At 38.6% G+C, this 11,669-nt stretch overlaps 1 protein-coding gene across 1 annotated transcript in view; it reads left to right on the plus strand.

Moving 5' to 3' along the window:
• The window catches only part of tmem132e (transmembrane protein 132E), a 585,697-nt gene that overhangs the window by 563,129 nt on the left and 10,899 nt on the right, over positions 1 to 11,669 (plus strand). The window lies entirely within an intron of this gene.

Consider the following 11,669-nt stretch of genomic DNA (forward strand, 5'->3'; position numbering starts at 1 on the left):
TTCATTAGTTGAGAGATTAACTTCAAAGGTTATGAGGTAATGTGGCAGTTCTATAAAAGCCTGTTTAGACCACACTTAGAGTGTTCAGTTCTGGTTGCCTCATTATAGGAAAGATGTGGAAGCATTAGAGAGGGTGCAGAGGAGATTTACCAAGATGCTGCCTGGATTAGTGAACATGTCTTATGAGGAAATATTGAGTGAGCTAGGACTTTTCTCTTTGGAACAAGGAGGATGAGAAGCAACTTGACAGATGTGTATGAGATTATGAGAGGCATAGACAGAGTGCACAGCCAATGCAGAATCAGTTTAGCTCCTTTTAGGTAACTTATTTTTCTCGGCACACAGAGAAATCTGAATAGCCATCATACCTACTCGTTCCCCACCAATTAATGCTTATTTCATTTCTCACAGCTTCATACTCACCACCTGTGAAAAAGCTGCTGCATGGCAGAATAACTCAGAAGCTGTTTATTATCCTCTAACCTTGACAGATCGTAACATCATTCTTTTTACTAGGCTTTCATTCTTTTACTGATTATCCTGAACTTCTGATTGATGTTCTTTCTGCTACTGGAAACATTCCTTATTTACTAAAATCTTTCATGATTCAAAGCACGTCATTTAAATTTGCCCTTATCCATCTGCTGAAAACAACCTCAATTTTTAAAATCTATCCCAATGATTGAAGAGCAACATCCCTGGACCCATTCTCACTGATTCTGGCACCTTCAAAGGCTTGGGTATATGCATTCTTGTCTGTTCCGTCATCTCTTTAAAATTCTGCCAGTTAATTTCTAACCACCTTCCTCATTCTTATTCTGACAGTTAACGACAACTGAAGACTAACTAGCCTATAATTTTCTACTCAGTAAGAAAGTCACATTTTCTACCTCTAGTCCTCCAGTAGGATGTGAACAATTGTTAACTTCCTCAGCCCATCTCTGCAGCTTTCTATTTAAATCATGTAGTTTCAGCCATATCATCATGGACTTATACCTAATAAAGAAGAACATTTTTACATAAATAAGTTAGGCTTGATTTAAGCATAGAAAAAAATAGCACATTCTCACTGCTCAAACCCCATTATGTGTTTCTTCAAAAGTGTTTGTGTCCCAGATGTTCTTAAATTTTAAGATACACCCTATCCTCGTTATATGCAGGGGATACATTCCTCACAGTCGACACAGAGTATGGAAAACGCGTAATGTGAATAATTATTTAAATGGAGAAAGTAGGGATGCATTCTGGAGGGCTTCCTAAATATGTTTTATGTGTAATTTATTCACATTTTCATACCAATACGACACAAGAGCAGTACCACAAGGCAACATTCATATTATATTTCATCAATTTAAAGTAATATTCAATGTAATAAATCATAGAAAGTTAACACAGTCTTCTCATCCTCACTTATGAAAGTGTGTTTCAGCATACTCTTCCAAAAAAGCCCAGTCTCGTCTGCATTAAACACCTGCTTTGGCGTGATGCCTAACTCAGCTATCATAGCCTGCAACTGCAAAGGGTAGCATTCAGCAGTTTTGTGGTCAGCACTAGCTTGCTCACCACACACAACTAAGTTGTGAAGCCTGTGACGATTAACAAACTTAGAAAACCATCCCCTACTTGCATTAAAGCTAACAATATCACTTGACACTTCCTCACTAGCCTCTGAACAAAGGCGAGCATAAATTTCCAAAGCTTTTACACGAAGATGATCGGAACTGAGTGCTGTCTTTTTCTGTTTCATGCTCAATGTACAAACTCAACATTTTCTCCATTTTTGTCATAATTGGGGTACACGCTTTGGTAACAGTCTTTGAGGATACTTGTGATGAATCAATCACTGCACTTTTTATTTTCTCAGCAATTTTCTTTATGTTTCTGATCGTGGACTCACCCAGGCCGAGGTAACGTCCCAGTGCTGTGTTACCTTCACCTGACACGGCCTTGTTTATAATTTCCAACTTTTTTTCAAGTATTAAAGCGGTTCTCTGCTGCTTGGCTGATGGCCCAGGACTTGACATAGGACGCTTAGGAGGCATAGTTAAATATTTCAAGCACAAAATCAGTGCACCATATGTAATAACAACAAAAGTTTAAGAGCACAAGATCATACATCCACACCTTGCCAAAACCAATGCGAGACTGGCGGGAGTGAGACTGTGAGGCGTGCACACAGGACTTGTATTGGCGGGAAAGCGGTGCTTCTCATCCCAACAGCCTCGCATAACTGAGTTTTGGACACATATAAGGAGAAGTTGGTAGAAATAGTTTGACACATAACTGAATCTGCATTTTCTGAAGACGCATATAACAAGGATAGAGTGTATTTGAAACACTATATTTTAACAACACACTTTCTTGATGCAAGATCATATTGAATAACTTGGATATTCTTCCATTAGATATGGGAAATGCATTAAGAATCTAAAACAATTTTTATTGTAATAAACTCATTTGAACAGAGCCGAAAAATGGAAGACTCCTATTCTGCGCTTTACTTACCGTAGATTCCGGATTTTAAGCCGCTACTTTTTTCCCACATTTTGAACAGCTTTGAACTCTGCGGCCTTTAATACGAAGCGGCTAATGTATTATTTTTTTTCATGCCGCCGAAAACATTTTGCCTCATAACAGTAGACCAATAAAATTGATGAGTAGTTCACAGAGGTCCAATGAAATTGTACGATAAATCAAGCGCACTTTCACAATTAAATTATTGTAAATCAGTCATTTGTACTCACCCTCATCAACATGGAAAACACTCGAAGAAAAGCATTGTGCTGCCTTTATGGCAGTTATTTAGTTTATAATATTTTCGCTTAGTAATTCATTTTCTAGTTAAAGTTAGAAGAGTTTTAACTATATTTGTTTTCTGTACTACATCGTGGGATGCTATGACGTCACACCCGGTTTCGCCACGTCTTGTGGGATACCGGTTTGTGATAAACGGGAAGGAGGGGGCGTTAGACCCGAGCGAAACGCTGCTTTTAAATGCCGTTTGCGATAAACGGGACGGCGGGGGGGAGCGGCGGAGCGAAAACGCTGCTTTTAAGTTAAAGGCAATCAATAACTTTTCCTGGTAGGCTGCAGTATATATATTTTTTACCAGTCGTTAGGAGATATTGGAATGTTGTTCAGTAAAGAAGTGTATGCAACGTATATTTAAAAGTAGCCGCGTTACGGGCACGGTTCGAAAAAAAGCATTTGCAATATGTATTTGTTTTTGTTACCATATGGATTTAATTAAAAGTTAAAAAATCCTCACGTGTAATATCTTTCTGTGTAAATATCTCATATTACAACGTGGGACACCTGCGGCCTAAAATCCGGTGCGGCCTTTACAAGTAAAAAATTGATTTTATTTCTAAAATTAGAGCCAGCGGCTTTTAATCAGGTGCGCTCTGTAGTCCGGAATCTACGGTACTTGTTTCAGTTATTCAAAGTAAAAAAAACCTTGATCCCTGTAGCGATCTTGCTTTGCAGATTCTTTTTCAACAGACATAAAGAACAGAAATGAATAATGCAGTTCCTCTGTGACTGTTCATAACTCTGAGGGTGGTAAATAATTCTAATGATAAGCTCCAGAAGTTGAGAAAAGCAGCAAAATCAAGCAAATTCCACCAAATTTGGTGGCTGATTATCACTGACATTCTTTGCAAAATGCTTCTTGGATGTGATATCATTAAACCTTTGGTTTCTTTGTTCAGTTGTCAGACATTTTGAACAGATTAGTGTCTGTGAACTAAGAAATGGTGGAGCTGAAAGAAAATGGTGTTCAAATAAGTAAAGAAAAAAAGGAAAGGGGTGGGGGAGAAATCTGGAACATCAAAGCAGAATCAAGATCAGGTTTATCATCACTGATGTATGCTGTGAAATTTATTGTTTTATGTTAACCAGTCACTTGATATCAGAAGGATCTTATATTGTTTTTATACCACTACACACTACGTGTTTTCATGTAGAATCCCTCTCTCTGCCATTGTAACATATGTGTTAAGGTAGTTACTGTTAAAGGCAACCATTAAAAATGCAGAAGAATGTAATGCTTGTAAGAACTGGAAAGGCATTGGAAAGATGCCTGTGTCTTTGCTAAATACTCTAATTTCACTGGAAGGATAAACAATCTAATGGCAGTGTCCTATCCCGCACCACATCCGTATTACTGAGGTCCTGGTTACTTTCAGTCAGCCCATTTGGGAAAGCGCATCAATCATATGCCCAACACCAGACTTCAACTCTGTCGTGGGAGGGAATTAATCAGGCAGACAGAGGAATAGTACTAAGAACTTCATGCATATATTGTGTAGACATAAGCCCTGGAAATGGAAGGGGTGTACCATCTCACAAGTGACCATCTTCCTCCTCTGTAAAGCACCTCCTACCTGTCTTTAGAACTGTGTGTGCAGATTGCATGTTGGCTTCAGTAACCTCCTTAGAATCTATAGAATCAGAATGGAGTAAGTTATCTTCATTCAAGTGTCAGTGTAAGAAGAAGAGTATCTCAAACAATATTTACTGCATTTTATTGCTTTGCAGCTAAGCACAAGGAAAACAAAATTTTAAATTACAGAGACTTGAAGTTAAACCCTTTGATAAGGAGCCATTTTAAAACTGCATGTGCAAAAACTTTAAAAAGTTGCCATTGCTTTAGTGCCTTTCATTTCTTCATCTAACTCAAACTACTTTACAGACAATGAAGTACTGTAGATGTGCTCACTTGATTCTGTTCTGGCTTTCATCAAAATACGGTGATGTATCTTCCCGGTAGAAAATGCAACCTTCAGTTTTAAAACTTTGCTCATTCCGTGAAACTCAATAGAGCTTTTGTATTCCAATCACACATCGCTTTAAGATGGGATTACGATAGAGATACCCACTTTCTGTCACCTCCTAAAATAGTAAAAGATTGGATTGAAAGTCAAAAGCTGATTCGAGCAAAAATTTAAAAAAAGATGTGCTTTGAATTTTAGTTTTTTTTATTCTGATCATGGAAATTTAACTCTGAAGAAGTGACACACCACACTTGTAATATTTTATCTACACATCAGCCCTTTGCCTGAATTTAAAGTTACTGCACAACTTGTGCATAAACTTGTCCATTACACTTTACAAGGAAAATCTAGGCCATTAGGTTTATTTTCAATAAGGAAATATTTCCCCTAAAAGTTGTGATTAGGAATGTCATGAATATTTATTTATCTATTCATTCATTCATTAATACAAAATGCATTCATTATGGCCCTTCAAGCCATGTTGCATCAGCAACCCCCAACAAATCTGATTAATCCTAATTTAATCACAGGACAATTCTACAATAACCAATTAACCCACCCAGCACATCTTTGGACTGAGGACTGAGCACATCTGAGGAAACCAGGGTACCTGACGAAAATCTATGCATTCCATAGGGAAAAATGTACACTCCCGTGATGCCCGATACCATATATTCACTGACTGTTTTATTAGCAGTAATTTTACTGGTGTATTGTTTTAATTTTTTTTTGCAGGATTCACACATTTTCCATACAATTCCAAAATAAAATGGAAGTAATGTAGTCTCTTGGCCATAAGCTTTCTTTTGATGAATTACATAGTACACAGAAGGTTCTAATTCTGCAAGTTCAATTCAATAGCAGTTAAGGAGGTTTAGGATAACCAGTTTTAATCAGTGATTACAAAAATGAAGCATCAATCTCAGTAAAGAATGAATTGCATAATCTCTCTCTTTTTATCCAACTACCAATCAATAACCTTCAATAGGCTGGACGCTGATGAAGGTTAATTATAATCTTTTAAATTTGGTAAGCCTTATATGGTAAGGATGTGATAATTGCTCAGCCAGCTTTGAACTAAATGTTCAAATTGTATTTGTTGTAGAAAAGAACAACAATGGTAGTCAAATTCAAGCATTATCTTTAAGATTCCAGCCATGACAGTAACTGTAATATTACCATCCATGTTAATCCTTGGTCAGGAGGCTACAAACTGGAGTACAACTGAATAATAAATACACATGGCCCTGCCGTACTTCCATCCAAAAATTTCCTTCCCATACAAGAGTCATAGTATTTTAATGATTATTTTTCTATTTTTCATGCGTGCAAAAGCCTACTAATCATATGATAGCACACTTTTACGGACAGATCAGTTTAATGCATAGATTTGCTGCTGTGTCCCTGGAATCCTAAAGAATAAGACAAGCGAAAGTTTTAATAATTAGCCTCTACAATACAAGCAAATTTCTCATTAAAATTTAATAAGCTTTAAAAAGTGATATTGGCGGATAACTGCATAATAAATGTATATGACATACTTTATCTTATTTAATGTCACCAGGTAAGCAATTTATTTAAAATAGATTTCGGCCTTTGTTAAGAGAAATAGTATCTAAATGTATATTGCATTCACCTTCCTATGACTTACAACACTGATTCACAGAATGGAGATGAGATTTATTAAAGACCTTATTTAGTCCCAAAATTTGGTCCCTTCAGGATTTGTGTTTTTAATGATGAAATCAATGCTCTCAAGTTTGATTTAAATTAGTGACAGGCACATTGGAATCCTGATTTACATATTCCACAGATCTATCATTTACATAGAATTAAATGTGACTTCACAGCTCAGAAATAGACAACTGTATCAATGGGTCTGTGATGCCTTATGGTACGTATGAACTTTCTTCAATCTTTTTATCCCATAATCATTTTTTCTATTCATTTGTTCTAAATGTATCAATGTTTTTGCCTTGGATATGACACTATTTTGCATTCCAATGACTCTTTGGGTAAAGAAGTTTCTGCAGGATTTTTCAGAACTTTTCAACAGGCTTGAAATATCACAAGCAGTCACTTGTTTGTGGTGAGTGAGTGTGAGATTTAAAAAGCAAACAGGGTCTTTGAAAACTCTTTGGTGGGCTTGAGATATCGCGGTTTATTAGGCATTTGGCAAGGAGCCAATAAAAAGAGACTTGGTTTAAGCGGTACAGCCATTATGGGAGCAACCATTGCAAGAGTGGACTGGATTTGAGTGAAAACTTGAGGATTTAACTCAGGAGATTTCGACAAAGAGAGGTGGATGCAAAAGCAAGTTTCTTTCTTTCTTTTTCTCTTTGGCCTAGCTAGGCAATGAGAAATGATCCAGAGTCGGTGATTTCTTGCCAGATGTGGGAGATCTGATTGACCTCTAGTCTTCCTTATCTGCGTGAAGTGCATGCAGCCGTAGCTCTTTACACACCATGTTAGGAAACTGGAACTGGAACTGGATGACCTTAAGCTCACATGGGAGAATGAGGAAGTAGCACACCTACGTTACAGGAGGTAGATAGCTGGGTGACTGTCAGGATTGGCAGGTAATACAGATTAGTGTTCTATTAGCAGGTAATGCAGAGTACCTGTGACCATTCCCTTCAAAACATGTATACTGCTTTGGATACTGTTAGGGAGGGAGAAAGACTATCAAGAGAAAGCCAAAGCAACCAACACTGACACTGAACCTTCCTCTGTGGCTCAGAAGGGAAGTGGGGAGAAGAGGCTAGTGGTGGTGATAGGGGAATTCAGTGGTTAGGGGAGCAGCAAGGAGATTCTGTGGACATGAAAGACACTGCCCAATGGTTGTTGCATCTGAGACTGCAGGGTCAGGGATGTCTCAGATTGAGACCACAGCATCTTAAGGGGGAGGGTGAACAACCAAAAGCTGTGGTACATATTGGTACCAATGATGTAGGTAAGAAAAAGGATGAGGTCCTGAAGAAAGAAATAGAGAACTAGGTAGGAAACTGAAAAGCAGGATCTCAAGGGGTAGTAATCTTGTGCCATATGCCGGTAAAGATAATAATAGGTTGATATGGCAGATGAATGTGTGGCTAATGAATTAGTGCAGGGGGAAGGATTTCAGATTTGTGGACCACTAAATAGAGAAGCAGAATTGGGCCATTCAGCTCATCCTGTCTGCTCTGCCTGATTTGTTATTCCTCTCAGCCCCATTCTTCTGTCTTCTCCCCACATTCGTTGACACCCTTACTAATCAAGAACCTATCAAAATCCGCTTTACATATACCCAAACACTTGACCTGTACAGCACTACAGGGCAATGAATTCCACAGGCAAACACGAGGAAATCTGCAGATGCTGGAAATTCAAGCAACACACGCAAAATGCTGGTGGAACGCAGCAGGCCAGGCAACATCTATAGGGAGAAGCGCTGTCGACGTTTCGGGCCAAGACCCTTCGTCAGGACGAAGGCAATTCCACAGATTTGCCACCCTCGCCTAAAGAAATTCTTCCTCATATCTGTCCTAAAAGGTGCCTTTCTATTCTGAGGCTATTCCCTCTGGTTCTAGACTCACCCACTATAAGAAACATCCTCTCCACATCCACTTTATCTAGGCCTTTCAATATTTTGTAGGTTTCATTGAGGTCCCCTTCATATAACCTATATAAAAAGAATGGCTTATGCCTGAATGAGGGGAACCGATATCCTTGCGGGCAGGTTCGCTGGAGCTGTTGGCAGTGGGATGGGAAGCAGAAAGCGAGGTCAGAGTATGGGGCAGTTGGTATCTAGAAAGATGCAACTTGTAGAGAGACTGAAAAAGGATAGGCAGTTGATAAGGCAAAATTGCAGTGGATTGAAGTGTATCTACTTGATGGCAGAAGTATCAGGAACAAGGGGAATGAACTTAAAGTACATGGAATTACAATGTTGTGCCCATTACAAAAACTTGGCTGTCACAAGGGACAGAGAGAAAGGCAAAAGAGGTGGTTGAGTGACATTGCTAATCAGGATAGTATCACAACTGCAGAAAGAGAGGATGTGCTGGAGGAATTGTCTACTGAGTCAGTGTGAATGGAAGTAAGAAACAGGAAGAGAGAAATCGCTGTATTGGGAGTATTCTATAGACTTCTCTCACCACCCCCCAATATCAACAAAGATACCAGGAAACAGATCAGAAGCCAAATTTTGGAAAGTTGCCAAAAAAACAGGGTTGTTGTCATGGGGGTCTTTAACTTCCCTAATATTAATGACCAGCAAAAGGTTTAGATGGGGCAGAATTTGTTAGGTGTGTCCAGGAAAGATTCCTGATACAATATTTGGACAGGCCAACTGAGGAGAGGCCATACTGGATCTGGTGCTGGGCAGTGAACCAGATCAGGTGACATGTCACAGTGGATGATATTCAAGGTACAGTGATACAATTCCCTGACCTTTACCATAACCTTCAAGAGGGATAGGAGCAGAACTATGGGAAAGTAATTTTATCAAGGAGGGGGAATTATGATGTTATTAGGCAGGAACTTGGGATTGTAAATTGACAACAGATGTACTTGGGAAAATGCACAACAGAAATGTGGAGGTTGTTTCAGGAGTACTTACACAGAGTCTGATTAGGTTTATCTCATTGAGGCAAGGAAAGGATGGTAGGGTGAAAGAACAGTGGTTGACAAGAGATATGGAATATCTACTAGTCAAGGGTTTGAAAGAAGCTTACTTAAGTTTTAGAATGTAACAGGGCTCTAGAGAGTTACAAGGTAGCCAGAAAGGAGGTTAAAAGTGGACTTAGGAGAGCTAGAAGAGGACATGATAAGGCCTTAATAAGTAAGATTAAAGAAAACATGCAAGGTATATGAAGATCAGGAGGATTAGAGTACAGTAGGACTGATAATGGATAGGAAAGAAAACATGCCTAGAGTTGGAGGAGGTAGGGGAAATTCTTAATGAATAATTTGTTTCAGTATTCACCAGTGAGAGGGAACTTGGCATTTGTGAGGATAATGTAAAACAGAATAATACACTACAATATGTTGATGCTAAGGAAGTGTATATACTGGAAGTTCTCAAAAACATTAGGATAGATAAGTCCCCAAGGGCTGGATGGGATATATAGCAGGTTGATGAAGGTAGAGCAGTGAATGTGTTATATGTAGATTTTAGAAAGGCATTTGATAAGGTTTCCTATGGTAGACTCATTCAGGAAGTCAGAAGGCATTAGGTGCAGGGAAACTTGACTGTGTGGATTCAGAATTGGCTTGCTCATAGAAGGTAGAAGGTGGTTTAGGTGAAGGTATTCTGACTGGAGGTCAGTGACAAGTGATATTCCTTAGGGATCTGTTCTGGGACCCCTGCTCTTTGTGATTTTTATAAATGATGGATGAGGAAGTGGAAGGGTGGGTTATTAAGTTTGCAGATAACACTAAGGATGGTGATATTGTGGATAATGTAGAACATTGTCAAGAGTTACAATGGGACATTCATAGGATGCAGAGATGGGCTGAGAAGTGACAGATGGAGTCCAACCTGAAAAAGTGTGAAATAATTCACTTTGGAAGGTCAACCTTGAATGCAAAATACAGGGTTAGTGGCAGGATTCTTAACAGTATGGAACTGAGGTGGCTTGGGAATAGATCCCTCAAAATTGCAGCTCAAGTTGATGGGTGTTTGGTCTTTATTAGTCGGATAATTGAGTTCAAGAGTCACAAGGTAATGTTGTAGCTCTGTAAAGCCCTGGTTAGACCACATTTGGAATATTGTGTTCAATTTCATTGCCTCATTATAGGAAGGCTGGGGAAGCTTTAGGTGCAAAAGAGATTTACCAGATGTTGCTTGGATTGGAGAGGTGACTTCATAAGAGGTGTACAAGATGATAATAGGCATAGATCAACTGGACTGCCAGAGACTTTTTCCCAGGGCAGAATTAGTTAATGCAAATGGGCATAACTGTAGGGTAATTGGAAGAAAGTTTTTTTTTAATTGAAAGTAAAGTTTTTTTTACACAGAGTTATGGGTGTGTGGAATGCGCTGCCAGGAGTGATGGTAGGGGAAGACACGTTAGGGACATTTAAGGATCTCTTAGATAGGTACAGATCAAAGAAAAATGGAGGGCTTTGTGGGGGAAAAGGATTAGATTGATCTTATAGTAGATTAAAAGTTCAGCATAACATGGGTAGAAGGGCCTGTACTGTTCTGTAATTTTCTATGTTTTAAATTTCTGGTTGAATTCATGTGAGCACTTTAGATTAATTTCCCTGAGTGTCTAGAGCATTAATGTGGAACTTGAAATGCATTTTTGCATCAAAGGACTTCATGCAGATGAAATGGGGGAGAAAATCAAGGATAGATGCTTGGGAAAGTTCTGAGGCAATTGCTCAGAAGCAGGAGCAAAGTAATTACATGAGATTCCCTGAGTAGACCTGGATGTGTAACTGAACCAAAAGATGGTCATAGTTGGCTGGAATACAGAGAGGTTTTAAAAAAGTGGATTGATTAGCCTTGTCAAATGCAGTCAAGAAGGATGAGGAAGAATGGTGCTCTGGAGTCAGTCACATAGGATATCCATCATGACAGGCAAAAACATGTCATGATAAAGCTGGAAGGTTTTCAGTATAATCTGTTCTCGCTCTAAATAACAGCCTCAGTTCCAGACCCTATTGCCTTGAATATGAATTGATGCATTTCCAGATACACTGCTTGTTAAAAATAGCAGGATATTCATAAAAATCTCTGCAGTAATTGGAATAGTTTGCCATTCTTTTTCACTGAAATTGATTCAGATTCCATTGTATAATTTGTGAAGTTGGGTGGCAAGGTACTGGTTGAAGTATTTCAATGAAGATTAGTGTTTCAGAAAAGACAATAAGGCATATCTTATCTCAGATCAAATAAAAATCTTA

The sequence above is a fragment of the Hemitrygon akajei genome, chromosome 8, assembly GCF_048418815.1.
Source record: "Hemitrygon akajei chromosome 8, sHemAka1.3, whole genome shotgun sequence".
NCBI lineage: Eukaryota > Metazoa > Chordata > Chondrichthyes > Myliobatiformes > Dasyatidae > Hemitrygon > Hemitrygon akajei.